Raw genomic sequence first — 16,613 nt, forward strand, 5'->3', positions numbered from 1 at the left:
CCAATTAAGGCCAAATACTATTCGCCGTTTTCTCTCTGTCAGAGAAAGGACAAGCGTTTCTCTAATTTGTATTTCTGTCTCGCTCAAAGGGTTTAACTTTCGATGTTTGCCTACAGGCAAGATAATATCTAGTCTTATTAGCTTATTGATAACAAGTGGCTACTTTCCCGCGCTTTTAGTCGTACTGAGCCGACGGCTTGCATAATTACGTTATCGATTATACGAGCGGCGGTCAGATGTAAATGTATTATTTAAAGTTTATAAAGTAATTAAAGATGTTTAATTATGGTATCGATGAACAATACAATGTTTGGCCACTAAACAAAAAGAATACGTCAATATATATATTGCTTGCATTATGGATTATCGCTGCCCACCGCAGATCAGGAGCAGTACAGTGCCATGATGAGCGCACGTTTATTGTCGAATGTTGACATGGAACCATCGGGTCCCTTTGCTTTGATCTGTTTTATACAATGAATTACTCTCAGCAATCTGCGTGTCCAGGAAAACTAAATTTAAATCCATGCCAGTCCCAACGATCGCTTTCAGCCCCCAACACGGAGTAAAGTTCTAATATCTGAGTTTATTTACAGTTTTGTGAATATTTCACCAAATTAATTTTGCGCGACATCAAATCTTTGCGTTTTTCGAGACTTTATGCATGAGAAAAGAGAGTTGCTGTATTATAAGAAGAAGTTAGTGAGAATTCGTGTCCAGACGTATCTCTCTTCCAAAATGGCGAAATTAAGTTGTGACCAACTGTTAAAATTTAGATAAATACTTTTTGTGTTACATGTAAGCGAAACTATAAACTTTCGTGATCTGGTTGGTTCCGCCAGAATACCCGATTTGAAAATAGGGTATTTGCTCTTTTAAAAGAAACGTATCGTTCGATGTGTGCTCAAGGCAGAAAAACAGAACATCAATATAAATAAAGAGTATAATCACGCCAGTTCAAGGTCGAAATGCTTAAAACTGAAGGACTCCTAAGGATTTACGTAAGAAGCTCGGCAAACAAAGTCCTATACTGGTAACAGCGTTATATATCTATTTAGTTGTTTCATAAGCCATTTTGAGAACCGTTGAGTTTTTGTAAGTACGTTGTTGTTACTTCTGTTGCAGCAGCTGATGAGATGGCAACGAAGCTTAGTGATGATATTGCCATTAAATATTTCTTTTAGTGGCAAAAAATTATTATTTGATACAGAAGCCGCCGTACTTTAACCAATTTATGAACTGAAAATGATAAACAATTAAAAAAAACAATGACGCAAGTTAAACTTCGCAGTGGTAAAAGTTGTTTACTTTTCAAAAGACACACTCGAGTCTTTAAGCGATACTAACGACTTCATTATATTAGTTATAAATGGTAATGTTAATCTTCTTTTTATTTGTGCAGATTTAGTTTTCCTGTTATGAGGCAGCAAGTTTTATTTTTACTATCTTTTGCGGCCTTTTGTATTGTATAATATTCGTTTTGTGTGTTTTTTATATACTTTCAATCAACAATCAAAAATAACAGTAACTAAGCGAGAACGGTTTACAATTCATTTCAATTAGGCCACGCATGCGAACTTTCTAAAAAAAACAACTTGAATAGCCACGTTGACCATCACTTGTAAACTACGAGAGAAACTAAACTGGAAACTTTTTAGTTGAAACGTTTTTCACACGTTCTTTCGCACTAATTCTGCCAAACGTAACTTTTACACCTTATATTAACTAAAGGTGATGTCATCCTTTAAATAATAATAATAAAAAACCTCTTCTGAGCATAATAATGCGAATGCAAGTGTAGACTACAAGCGAAAGGTCAACTATAGCATTGCCAATCAAATTCCCGGTTGATTTGTACTCGGACCTACGTTATATGGGAAAATCAACATTTTTAAATGGCATAATTCAATGAGTCAAGAACTGAGAAAACGCAAAGATATCAATACTTTAAGAGCTTTGAGAGTAGGTTGTTGATTATGTTATAGATGAGAAGGAGGTTCATAAACATTATTCTTCTAAACAAATGGGATAATGTCATTGATAACGATACAGCAAACAAAATAAATCGAATTAATATTCGATCGCTGAACTTGCTTCGGATCCATTCTCTTCCTGAACGAAACACTAGTTTACAAACAGCCAAGACATTGCCGTTCATGGTGTATGGCATACCCATTTGAGTGCTAAGCGCGAACAAACATCTGTCATTGTGGTTCGTCAATTCTCGGTGCAAGTACACACTGAGCCTTCGTTTTGCTCTGCCAGCGGCTGCACGGAAGGCAAGATTCTTTAACGTTTAAAGCGAAAAAATCGTGCAGAATTGAAACACTTGTAAATTTTCGTCAGCAGACTTAAAACGTGGTTGAATCAAAAGCATCTTTTGTAAAAGAAACTGTACCTTGCTAGCCGTGTAGCATTTGCGTGCTTCGTAACGGTAATGTTGGACCGAGTACTTATGTTTGGTTTTTGGGGCGCGTGTATGCGTGCGACAGTCAAGATTTTTTTCCTCTTTGATGGATTTTCAACAATGTAGATTTTAGAGTTACGGTGAAGGCTGTAGACATAACTTTCCCGTATTATTTTTTTTTTACTTTGCTGCCTTGCGTTACGGCATTTGGTTATGGGAATCGGAGTGTCGACTTTCGTTTGTAATTCAGTCGGTGTTACAGCGAACCTGTTCGCGTGCGGGTGCTAGAAGCAGAACTTTTTTTACGGATGTGCGGTGAAATTTTGGATTTACAAAACTTAATCCTTCTTGTTTTTCAAGTACTATGGTTTTTTTAGAGTCCGCTCTAGGTAATTCCTTAGGATGTTATACCAGTAACCTACGTCAAGGGATTAAAAAATAGAAAAATAGAAACTTTGGCCGCAACAGAAGTCCCCGTATTTATGTCTTTTGTGTATCCAAACTAAAGATACAATTTATATTTCACCGTGAAATATTCCTTAACTTCTGTTTACTTATATCTGTTTGTTGTTGATTAAAATTAAAATCGAGAAAATCGTTTTCATTGCATGATATTCGCTACGCTGAGAAGTTCGTAAATAGGAAACTACGTCACATTCCTTCCTTAATAGAGCCTGCCGTCAGCTTAAGCGTCCCTGATATTTTGACAACAAAATTATGATTGCCGATTTGGAAACTACGTCATTAGTATCTTGATCAGCGTGCTTGATATTTCATTTCAATTGTATTTTGAAAAGGTTTTGATTAATTGCGGTCGCTCTCTCGCAGTTCTAGGTCTTACCACACCGCACAACCGTGAAAAAAACACTTGAAACAAAGAACTTGCACTTACGCTAGAAACATGTCCAAACATCGCCAAAAATAGTTCACTCCGCCGCTCAGTGGATTATCAAACTTTTATTCCTTATAAGAAACACGCTCGACATTTTTAAGTTTCAGACTAGAAATACTTACTTTAGTTAAAACCAGTAATGTACTGGTACATCAAGAATTTGAAAAAATACACAACTATAGCACAATTTTTGCTTTACGGTGTATTGGTACTGTGAAGTGAAATTTCATGTTGTTCACGCTCAAAAGTTAAAAACCATTTTCTGAAGCGCGCGGGAATTTAACTAACTGAAACCGTAAAGCCGGGGCCAAACGAGGATGAGAGTGCCATGAGAGTTTTCGTCAACTCTCATCAACTATCATCAACTCGGGCCAAACGAGAACGAGAGTCCGTCAAACTCTCATCGACTCTCATGAAAAATTTGAGCACGTTCAAAGTTGATGAGAGCGCATAAGAGTCGGTAAGAGTGCATGAGAGTTCCATATCAAACGTCGAGAGTGAGAGTTTTAACTCTCATCAACTCTCATCCTCGCGCGTTTGGCCCGGGCTTTAAATGACGAAAATATAAAAATGAGAAGAAAAGGTTTTCACTTTTTTGAACAGCGCGGGGGTCGTCAGCACAGTCAGCAAAGGAAAAATTCTTAGCTAAGAAAAAATACTTTTGAGATAATCAGCTGGTTTTTAGATTTTTTATGGAAAATTCCTGATCATGCTGACACAATATATTTTTACACCGATGTCATTTTGGCTTTTATAATTGAAGTGAGCTTCATACAATGCACACTTAATTCTTTTCTTAATTCTTACGCACGTAAATACTTATAACAGATCATTTTATTGCCCGCAAAAATTTAATGTGCACGTGAAGAACAAAGTCTAAAAGCAGGCATGAGCTATTTGCAAACTTTAGCTTGCTTTGTACGCCCCCACTGTCTAAAAGCGATTTTAAATCGCCTTATCATAAAATACGTAAATACTGAGGACAGTTCCTTTCGACGAAACCCCTTAGTGATGATCCTTATTATAAATTTGGGTCAAGCGAGTTGTTATGATCTTTTCGCTTTATCTATAATTTCAGCTAACAACATCGCCGCGCCATAAAACATGTTTGCACTTTGCCCTTCGCACGTGCGTGTTTCCGGGACTCTGGCTCGTTGATAAGTCCACACAAAAAGATTATAGTTGTGCAATCTTGCATAGCTAAACGTGCTCCAAAAAGCAATATTTTCAAGTGCTGCAAACAGGAAGCCAAGAGTTTGCGTGACTTTACCCGAAGCACGCGAGGTTTTTTACTGTTGATTTTTTTTCAGGAATCCAAACGATTTTAATGACAGATGACGTATTTCGCATCTGTATGCATGTGTATATAAATCAAGCAGGTCAGGAACTGTTCATTCATTCGCTCGTCCAGCCGTTCTCAGTCGGCTCGACAATGTATGTGTTCCTTCAGTGCTCAAAAGCTGTCCAAGCTTTTGCAACAGCCATGCTTTCTGTACTCACATACACCATCCTCTGGCCTCTGACCATTGTTCGCATCACATTAGGAATAGGCCTCATGCGGATCGCTTCTTCGCTCCCTATCCTAAAAGACAAAATCAAGAGATACAACGAAAAGTTCATGCTGGTTCCATATGAAGACTTTTGGCAGTCCTGGTGTAGCTGGAAAATGCTGCGCGAAGTTGTCAAGATAAACCTGGCCGATTTAAACAGGACAGCCCGGATCGGCGCTCCTGCTCCGAATTGCAAGCTGGTTTCTACGGATGGAACAGAGTGCAGACTGCTGGACTTGGCGAGAGGCAATCGTCCCCTGGTTCTTAACTTCGGCAGTTGTAGCTGACCGCCGTTCTTCATCCGTCTTCAGAATGACTTCACCAAGGTCGTTCGAGAATTTTCTGAGGTGGCAGACTTTCTTGTTGTTTACATTAGAGAGGCCCACCCAACAGACGGCTGGAGATGGAATGTAAGTACTGCTTATTCTTAATTTATTGAGCGGAATAGTTTGCTAATGTACAATAAATCTCACGATGTCATTTTTAACCAAGCATGAGAGATTCGTAATTTTACTTGCATCAAACAAAGGTATTATTTGTTGTGTTTCGAGTTTTTTGAAGTGTAAAGCAGGAAAAATTGTTCGATCAGTTTGTTAAATATGTTCAAATCTGTTTTTCAATGGTTAAGTCGTCACGCGAAAAGGGAATCTCGCGTTTTAGTGGAATGTCCATTTTACCACCATTTAGAAGTATAACTTAAAAAGTCCTTGAAAAAGCAGCCATCTGAAGAGTCGCATATGGCCCAATCAAGATAATTACACGATATAAAATGACCAAAAAATTCGAGAAGATTTTAGAAAGAGATTGCGTTTCCTACGGCAAAATGACGACCGGCTATCAAGCGCCTTAACAAAGACTTTGCGGTAATTGAGATACGTTATGTGGATCTGATGCGGTATCAGCTATTAATGGTATTGCTTTGAAAGTCTTTAGCTTGTTAAGTAGCCTGAGGCATAAAGTTTACAACCGTCTAATGCAGTTTTGTTAATTGATGCTAGCAGAGTACCCCAAAGATGTAAATTTAAATGAACTCTAGCCAAGTTTCTATTCATTTTCCATTCTAAAAGTCAGTCAGATATTTGATCGCCAATCCAGCAACAATGTTGTTTCTGTTCAATAAATAAACAAACAAAATGCCGTGATTAAATTGACATTGCAAACGTAACTCGTCCCACTATAAACATAAAAGCAATTAAACGATTCAATATCCTTCTCTTTATAATCTATCAACACACACAACAGTACTAGTTAACTAAAAGACGATTCACATTTATTAGCTGGTTTTCTTTTCGTCAGTAGGAAACAAAAGGACATTTACCCTCTCGAAGCTTAAAAAATTAACGATATAAACCACTTCAAAGGGAAACCCAAGTGGTCCGGTATTGGACGGTTTGTGCTTAATTTGTACGTTCACAAATGATTTATAAATGTATCTGTAATGGCATAAATATTTTTCCTTCTATGCAGCCTTAAAATCAAAACATTACCTGTCCTTACTCAATTTCGTACATTTCTTTCAATATTAGTTCTAAGAATTTGCATCAAGACCAAACCTCGCAAGCCCACGCTACAAACTCGCGTCTCCACCGCTGCACACGCGTGGATCGCGATATTTTCGCGTTCGCTCTACGATTTTCAGAGAAAATTAGAGAGAGTTCATAGTCTATTATTACTAGAGTTTTTATTCATTTCAGAAGGGGGGTTTGGGGTTGTAGGAAGAAAAAAAATTAAAAATTTTTTTTTTTTTTAATAAAAAAAAAAAAAAGAAAGTGTTGAGAAGCCAAATACTTTCATTCAACTTTCTGATCAAAGGGCGTTTTGGCAAGCCGATGTGAGCTATCACATACCTTTCCTGTTTGCCCAGAAATTCCGCGTTCATGAAAACATGTTTTTCCTCACTAACAGTTTCTTGCAACCTTGGCTACTACTTTCTTAATTAGAACCAAGGTTAGCTTTGCCTTAAAATAGTCGTATATGTACAGTAAAACCCCGGTAACTCGAACAGTTCGAGTTAGCGGGGTTTGGAGTTATCCGAGTTTGAGTTAACCGAGTAAAAGTGACTGAAAAGTAAGGTCAAATCCAAATGAAATAAAACTTAGTTCGAGTTAGCGGGTTGTTCGAGTTATCCGAGTCCGAGTTACCGGGGTTCACTGTATTTTCTAGTTTTCATTGGTATCTTTGCTTGTCGAAATCAGCGCATAGGCTGGGATGTGCATCCGAGTACTTTGTTTTTGGCCACCTGGCTAGTGTTTGGCTGTCGTCCCATAGCATAAAAGCTTGCATATTGTAGAGAGTAGTTAGTTAGTGGTTAGCTGTTGCATTAAAATAATAAGAAGAAAAGCTTTGAAGAGTTTTGGTACCTTCCGCGCTGTCTAAGGGATTGCTCTTTTACATACTTGGTGCAGAAACCGAGTTGTCTTTAACAATAGAAAGTAGAGGGATCAATGTACGGAAAATCAGCACCAATATAATGTACCGCACTGGTCGATTTCCATTGAAGCTTTGATCGACTCAATATTGGGCTTCACTAATCAGCGGAAATGATCGGGAAAAGCGATCAACATCGCTCTAATAAAATTCACTGCACTTTGTTCAATAAACGGTGTCGTCGGGTTCTTTCTACATGCCGGCAAACTGTGAGACTGACTAACTTTTCTTTCATAAAATGAATTTTTCCTTACTTTCAAAGCAATTCAAAAATTGTATCCGCGCCTATTCAGTTGTACACAGTAAGGGATGTTTGTACGAACATTATACTCATGGAAAAATGTTCTCGCCAAATTCCCCGGAAAAATCGTTGTCAACCTTTGAATCTTCATTGCAATTTTTGGCTTTGAGTCTTGGAGGGCGTTGTTTCTGTGATATGTGATTAAAGTTTACCGCAAATGATGGAAACAGCAAAATATCGGCTTATAGTAACAATCAACAATAGAGAGTCGACGTTTGCGGCAAGCGGTTCAAAGAAATTTATCAATTTTAACGCTTAATACCGATTTTTTGCTGTCTTTCTCAGTTAGCTATAAAAGGTCTGTTTCCCACAAGATTGGGGACTTGGTACATGTATTGACCTTCAAAATAGGGCAAAACGCACTAGACGTCGACAAAAGAGACACTTGATTTCAGCCAAAAACAAAAACACAACTTTTTTTATGAATCTTCCCATATTGAAGAAATCAGCCATCCAAGATAATTGATGATTGCTCAAAATACTGTCGATGAATTTCAGCCCACAGAAGATAGAAACGAGTTTGTTCAAGTCCTCGTACAGTAGCAGTAAAGGCATGTACACATGCAATACTGTAACCTTTGAATTGGATCAAAATGATCAGTGAAACGAAAGCCAATACCAAATTTAATACTTAGGCAGTGACGAGTGCTACGCATCAAAACAACTTTTTGAAAAGTAAGTGTTATCTTACAAGCGGCTTGTTGTGATCTTTGCAAAGCTGTCAACATTTAATTAGTTATATTGATCAAAATAGAGAAGCTGTATCCAGCCAAAGTTTTCGTTGCAATTAACTGTAAAGGATCTGTGCAGTGATACCTTTAACAACAACTCCACTTATAATTAAACATGTGTTTGCTATCAAGGAACCCGCGCCCTACCACTGAGTGAAAGAACATATTCGCTTTGTCGCTGTTAGTGTATTGAACTGATCTATTGTATCGCTCGCTGAATCCAATCCTTCTAACCACAGCTAACCACAGATTTCGGTCGCTCAACGCATTTGGTGGTAAATCATTGTCAACAAAGCTCATTATAAAGGCTTCCATGTCAATGGCACGCGCGACAATAACTTCTATTGTTTTCGCCATGTATATTTCGTCTTTTTCGCCATGCCGCTCTACCCCCCACATCTAGCCAACTAATTTTTATAGTGAATTCCGACCTTATACCTTTAATATCTGACACACTTACCTCAAATACTGATATTGAATCATAGCTTGCATAGCAGACGTAGTTGAAATCAAAATTGGTGATCGCCTGCTGAGTAACTTTACGAGAAATTAGGTCTCAAGTTTCAATTTTTTTTTTCAAAATTACACAGAACATCAAGCAATTATAAAAGCGAATGTTTCTAGACTTTAGAGCACTAAACTTTGGATTAGTTTAGAACAAGCGCAAGATATTTAAACTTCAAAATGTCCACCAAATATGGTTTAATTTTTTTGCCGACAACATCAGGATAAAAAAGCTTATTTTTTAATCCTCTTTAATCCTTGAAAAACGCATCAATCTTGAATTTTTAGAAAAATTCACTTAATTAAGAGCAGAATTCTTGCTCTTAAGTGTTTTCACTTAGTTATCGTAAACCTCCTTTATACACAAACACACTCGGTTTCTAAATCGAATATCAGTAATCGCATTTTTGAAATGCAAAAGATCAGACACAACCAACGCACCTTTTCAGTAAAATATCTGTTTGAAGGCCTGCAATCTCCTTAGTTTAAATTTTCTTTAAAAATGTCATTTCAAACTTTATTTCGTGATATGGAAAATATGCCTGTTGTTTTTGGGGTGGTACGGGAAAATGCCAGCTATTATTTTCGGGAAGGTAATAACAGCCCTCGAATTCGTGAAATAACTGAAGATTTCGTAACTGCCTAAAAGTTTTAATATTCAGCTAAAGTAATCCGCAGAGCTTAAACTGTGTTAGTTTATACAAATATCATTTAAAAGGCCCTAAATTATATGAGAAAAAAGATAAACGAAGAGACTTGATCAAATTTCCTTGTTTAGGTGCTCCCGTACTGCTAATAATGGTGCCTTTGAAAGGCTCAGCACCGATACAACGCATGTACGCGCAAATCTTGCATTCTAGGAATTTTTTGTTCCTATCTGCTAAATAAGCATAAGATAACTGAGCCATGTAAACTTGGGAATTTCATTCATTTGTGATGATAGTTTTCAAGCAATGGTAAATTCGGACTACGAAGTGAGCATCAAGTAGTTATTTCAGAAAAGAGTGAAAAATACCACATCGCGACGTCCTCACTTTTCCCGCCATTTTAAATACGATATAAACGTGGCACAAATCACAGTGTTGGTGTAAAATTCCGAAAAAAATATAGAAATTTGCTGCCTGTAAACTTAGGTACATGGCAAATGGATTTGAGAGGCGTGTATGCGCTCGTTCTTTCGGGTTCTCACTCATTTGTGGAGAAATATTTTCTATCACTAATGGAATTCCATACAAACACTGTTTTTTATGTCATGTTTTGCTCCTCTTTGCTGGTTGTTGGGTTTGTGGAAGCATATATATCAAGACGAATAATAAAACAGTGAAACGTTCAATTCTCACGTTACCGTTCTTTTTCTCTTGTTGCAGAATAACGTTGAAATTGCACAGCATAAGAGTTTAAAAGATCGCTGTCAAGCTGCAGAAATTTTAAAATCCAGTGGATGCCCCGCACCAGTCTTGGTCGACACAATGGAGAACGAGGCCTCCAAAGCTTACGCCGCATTCCCCGAGAGGCTGTACGTCATACAGCAAGGACAAATAGTGTACGAGGGGGGGACGGGTCCGTACCATTATGACTTGACAGAGGTACAGCGTTGGCTGGAAGAATACAGAGCAAAGCAATAGGAGTGTGGAATAGAAAAAGCCAAGACAAAAAAAACTTTGTTAAGATGACTGACATAATTTGATTTGTGGACATAAATATAACTATTACTATTTATTACCGTTCTTTCAAAAAGAGCTTAAGCTGTATATATATATACTGATGTACACATATTTAAGAGAAGCGTATACAAAAGAAGCTTCATTTAAGTTAATATCATCTGTGATAGAATTGAGACTGTGTATCTCTTTCGACAACAGGAAATATTTTTATAGGTATTTTTTTTGGCAATGTCGTTGCTCTTTTTTTCCAGAGTTGACGTGTAACAGATGACAGCTAAAGATACAAACCTCACTCGAAGGGTTCTTTAGCTCGAAGTACACACACTGTTAATAGAAGGAAAGAAATGTAATGATTGGTCTGCGAAATAAACCTGAGAAAATCAGTCTTTGTTGTGGTTGTTGATGATGCTGTTGTTTTAATGGTTTGTAATTACTGATGGACTCGTTTTTAACTAACTCATAATCATTTATTTTGGAGAGAAATCTTTGCCTTCTTTGCATACTTCTCATTCATTCATTCATTCATTCATTCATTCATTCGTTCATTCATTCATTCATTCATTCATTCATTCACTCACTCATTCATTCATTTCATTCATTCATTCATTCATTCATTCATTCATTCATTCATTCATTCATTCATTCATTCATTCATTCATTCATTCATTCATTACAAACATACGGAATACAAGGGAAATTCTTGAATGTTATTAAATCCATGTATTCGTCTATTAGGAGTTGTGTTAAAATTAACCAAAACGCACTTACTGAACTATTTTCATGTAACAAAGGGATAAGGCAAGGTGATGGTCTAAGTCCAGTTTTATTTTCTTTATTTATGAATGATCTACCGCAATATCTTAAACAGAGCAAATCTCCAGGTGTGATGTTAGGGAATCGAACTATAAACTGCTTAATGTATGCAGATGATTTGTTAATAATCAGTCCTTCTCCCGAAGGGTTGCAACAATCGCTTAATGTAATTCATAGACACGCTCAGCAATGGAAGCTCAAAGTTAATACCAAAAAGTCGAACATAATCATATTCAGCGGTAACGGACAAAACAAAAATAATATAAATTTTAAATACGACAATGAATCTTTGCAAATTGTCGACAAACAAACATATTTAGGTATAGAAATGACCTCATCCGGTCGTTACACTTATGCAAGGGAAATTCTCAGCAAAAAAGCCACTAAGGTCCTCTCGATAATTAAACGATCCTTTTCTAACACTGATTCAGTAGCTATTGCGTTTAAGAACAAACTTTTCAATGCCCTTGTTAAGCCCGTGTTACTTTATGCGTGCGAAATTTGGGGACCAGAACTACTGTCATATAAAACACACTTCGATAAAAGCACAATTGAACAAGTCCACATTAAGTTCTGTAAACAAACATTAAACGTCCCATGGTATACAGAAAACATTGCTTGCAGGGCAGAACTTGGGCGTTATCCTTTAATCATTGCCATAAAAACCTCAATCTTCAGCTACTGGCAAAGACTGAAGTATTGTTGTAATAACGTTTTGTTAAGTGAGGCATTTCAATATGCAACAACATCTACAACATGTTTCGATGTTGCAACTAACGAAGAGATGCATCAAGAAACAGAACCGATAACCCGGCAACACATCAAGAACGGTCGATTAACCACGAGGAAAACCCTCAGAAATAAGTATTCACAAAACGGGCTGGGCACCCAGAATAGTTCATCGTCAACTTCAAGAGAAAAATTTACACACAAGGAAGTTAAAAAGAGCTATGAATTTGAGAATTACCTAACAACAGTTAAAAACCCAGCGCACAGAATAAGCCTGACAAAGCTTAGATTAGGATGTCATACATTACGAATACAGACTGGAAAATATGAAAATAAAAGAGAATCAATCCCAGTAGAGCAAAGAACATTCTTGGTATGTAAACAAAATTGCGTAGAAGACGAAAAACATTTTTTGATGTGTTGCCAGGGATTTACAACCATAAGACATGAATTATGTTCTCACATTTCAAAGGTTGATGTAAGGTACATATATTTAAGTGAGAACGAGAGGATTAAGTACCTACTTAGAGCTGACAATGAACATACATCAAAAATAGTAGGTAAATATATACATTCAATGTTTCAAAAAAGGAAAGAGCTTCTTAACTTACAAGCACAATGAACATTATAATTTATTTAATTTTTACATATATTGACATTATGAATTGTATAAGGCTACGTTTACACGGGACCGGTCCGGAACCGTTCCGAACCGAACCGGACCTGTTTACATGGAACCGTTTGGAATCGATCCAGGTGTTTACACGGGACCGTTCTGGAACCGGTCCGGAACGGATCCATAACTGGACCTGCAATTTTGCAAGTCCAGTTTTGGATCCGTTCCAGACCGGTTCCAGAACGGTCCCGTGTAAACAGAAGGCCTAACCGGTCCGAAAATCGGACCGGATCCGTTCCGGACCGGTCCCGTGTAAACGTAGCCTAAGAATCAAATTTTTGTCATCTGCGATCCGCGTGCAGTCCATCCCTCTACAACTCCCAAGATCACAGAGATCACAAGATCACAGAGCGAGAAATGCACACCTGATACCAGATAACAAATTTGCTGCGCGAATTGAGTTGAGTCATTTTCGGTCTCATGTGCTTCACATTAGCTTGACAATCCTTGGAGGAGGGGTTCCGGTCTCTAAACACTGTACTCAAAACACTCGGAAGCGGCTTTTGCCTGAAGCGTTGTTCTAGATGTCGCTCAAGGGCATGAGTATATTCTCAAGTCTTGCGGTTAGTGCGGGTTCAAACCATCAAAATCCTCTACTTAAAGTGCTGGACATTTGACGCCTTAGCTTTCAATTTTTTTCTAGATCGTGCCCATACGTTAACATGTTCCAAATTTTCCAATTAAGTATCCTTCGTAAGACATGTATATTAAGGTATGTGCGCACAACTAAAATTTTAGCGCAAAGGAATTTAACGCACGGTCACCTCCCCTTACTCACTACTTTACAGTTACTTAACGTTAGTTCTAAGAATTCGATGTTATATCAAAGCGACATTACCGAGTTTCCGTGACCGCGATCGATATGCGTGCCGCACGAACAGACAAACTTTTTTTTCGGGTGAAAATCTGCGCACCAGTCAAACTTGTGGTTTTCCGCAATGAAGTTAGGAATCTTTTAGCCCATGCAGCTGAATGGTAAATGTCATCCAAAGAGTAGAAAGCTCTCGCTTCAACAAAGCAGCTTATTCCGACGCTTCGGGTTTGAACGATGGCTCTGTAAAGATGACGTAAACTCGCCGTGAAAAATGCTTCGCCGACCTCTTCACACAATATGTCAAAAATGGACAATGAAGTGTACCGGATTGACTAAGCCTTCGATTTCTCCTAGACCTACAACCAAAACCAGCTAGCCAGCTTGCACTCTATTGAATGGTTTAAAAGATCGTAGAAATGAAAGGGACCGTTTTGACAACATTTCGCAAAATTGCGAAGTCTGTTACTAGCATAGTATGAGGCTACTTTTACGAACACAATCGACAAAGGCCTAGTATTTGTGGTTTTTCAAGTAACATGAACGACGACTTAAAACTGCATAAAAGTTGTTATGAGTATATATCTCTGGTATAAAACGATACTTACACCTAATCGTACCTTTTTGGTACGCTTCGGTAGCATATCAGGCGAGTTTGGTCGAGCCATGGTTCGTATTTTGGCGAGACGCAGTCGAGCCAAAATACCCATGGCGAGACCAAACGAGCCTGATATGCAGCCGAAGTGTACTAAAAAGGTACGATTAGGTATTTACCGTACCCAAATTCAGACAAAAAATCCGGTTATATTTATCGCTCTGTTGAAGCCATGTTTGCAAGGTAAGTACTGCAAATTGTGTTGACTTGGTCTTCAACACTTTTACCAAGTTATTCTTCTACCTTTTTCCACTCGTTTGTTTAGAGTTTCATTCTCTAAATTTTCGAATCAGAACTAAGCGAAAAATTTGGAAATTCCGATTCCATTTTTTTAGTCTGAATGTCTCAGTACTCGTCGGCAAACATCGCGCAATTGGCGAGCGCCGGCTCAAGTTTTGTTTTGGCGGGAAAACTTTTCTCTTTTTACGACCGCTAAACACCGCTAAATTTAAATTACGAAGTTCTGTTTTATTGGTAAAACCTCTTTTCAAATCATCGTACAGTAACACTACTTTACTTCAAAGTGACCGTGATATGGTGGCATATCAGGCCAGTGACTTGATATCGTAGGATATCAGGACAGTAGATCGCGCTTCTGATTGGCTACTTGCGAATTTGGGTACGGTAAAACCAAATATAAAACGGCTTTAAATTTTGCATAACACCCTTTCTGTCCTACATTAACTTAGTGATTGCCCTTACGTGTCACCTAATCAAGTGAGCCTTTCCAAAATATTCTCCACTCCCCCCCCCCCCCCCTAGTCGATAAACAATGACCGTTCCCTTAACGGGAAAAGGACAGCGAGTCTTTTCGCGCCATTTTCTTGGTTGTCACGTGCCACAGATTGTGATATTGCGGGCTCACTTTTACAACCTTTTCCACAAAGGTTATCATCGGTTTTCAATGCGCCATGGGACACACATATGGCCTCACAAAGGTTATCAGTCTTCCGTATAAAAATATTTAAAAAAAATAACAAAATGATACATTTTATCTTTGTAAACATAAGGCTTAAGTTACTTACGTTACTAGAATAAAACTCTTCAAGAAGCTAGAAATGGCAAAGTTGTACTGCTGATCGAGATGTTTTTCGTGAGCGTGTGTTTTAAGTAAGTATAAACTGCGAACAGACTGCCGGGCCCTACTTCTTTTTAATCTTTTGCCCGGCGTGACCAGATGATGAATCTATGCGGCGTCATATCCGATTGTGAGCGAAGTAGCGCGCGTGACGGCTGCAAAAGAAAACTATTCCAGTTAACTTACGCTGTGAAGTTAAAATTTCCAGCTTATTTTACACCTGTAGTGCATACATTCGAAATATGTCGAACAGAGTAAAACAAACACGGGGCACAAAGCGTAATCTTTTCGATCTGCGTTTCTTTTTTGCGGACCTTTTGTGCGATCGCGCCGGCTGATTTCTTTTGTCACTTAACTTATCTGCTTGTGAATACATCTATGGTTACATTTTTACCTTAACAACTGTTCCATTGTTACACGAACTTATGTTTGTCATATACCACAATGTTTATTATTATCATAATATAACCATACACAGGTACTAAAATAGGCTGCCTTTCCAGCAATTTCAACGTTTAATCAAATTAGGCTGGTCATATTATCAAAAAAGAAAAACCAGCAAACTTTTTTCGCCCAAGTCATTCTTGTAACTGTATCACTCTTTCAAATTTGACCTTAAATTGCCTGGGGTTAGCTAAAAGAAGTTTTTAGGTTGGGTTGGCTTAGGTTCCTCAGGAAAACAAACATCTTTGTTTTATTATAAACTTTTCTTCTAATGTCCTAACCATCTGTGGAATAATTTCTAGAAAGTTTGATAATAATTAAAAGTTACCTTTCATTCCGTGAAGTAACGATCAATAAAACTTTGTTTTAGCAATTGTTTGTCTGGTTTCTTTCTCCTGTGATTAATGTTTACTGATTACGGTGATTCCTTCCGAAGTTACAGATTTGCTAAAATTAAGTTACCGGTACACCGCAGAAAATGCATGTTTTGCCTCGGGGTAACATTGACCACTCTTGAGCTATATTCACGCTACGCCGGTTTCAATGAGCCCATTACTCGGAATATATTAGATTTAAAAACCTTTGTTTTAACAACGTAATTGACTCAAACGATTAGCTAAACATAATGACAGTAAAAGTTCATTCATTATTGTTCACTCTGACTCTTTCCATTGTCAGTAAAATTAGACCACATTCATCAGCGCGCCAGAAGTCGAAATTCCTGACATGTTAAGTTGACCTCATCAAGTAATATTCCTGCGGTAGATTTAAATATCATAAATAATTATCGCATAATGTTCGTATAAAGACAAAATTAAGCCAACTGACTCGATACATTTAGAGTTCCTTTAATTTGCGCGGGCGTCTTTCATCATGAGATTAAAAAAAAAACGTTGGAGTGCGTCCATCCTAATACCGGACGAGGGTTGTG

At 37.8% G+C, this 16,613-nt stretch overlaps 1 pseudogene across 1 annotated transcript; it reads left to right on the forward strand.

Moving 5' to 3' along the window:
• Nucleotides 1–4,701: 4,701 nt before the first annotated feature.
• Nucleotides 4,702–10,859, forward strand: LOC144630585 (type I iodothyronine deiodinase-like; annotated as a pseudogene). The gene is made up of 2 exons (XR_013566578.1): nucleotides 4,702–5,259; nucleotides 10,180–10,859. The product of XR_013566578.1 is annotated as a type I iodothyronine deiodinase-like (transcript).
• The last annotated feature ends 5,754 nt before the right edge of the window (nucleotides 10,860–16,613 follow it).

The sequence above is a fragment of the Oculina patagonica genome, chromosome 1, assembly GCF_052425735.1.
Source record: "Oculina patagonica isolate OP01 chromosome 1, crgOcupat, whole genome shotgun sequence".
Lineage (NCBI taxonomy): Eukaryota > Metazoa > Cnidaria > Anthozoa > Scleractinia > Oculinidae > Oculina > Oculina patagonica.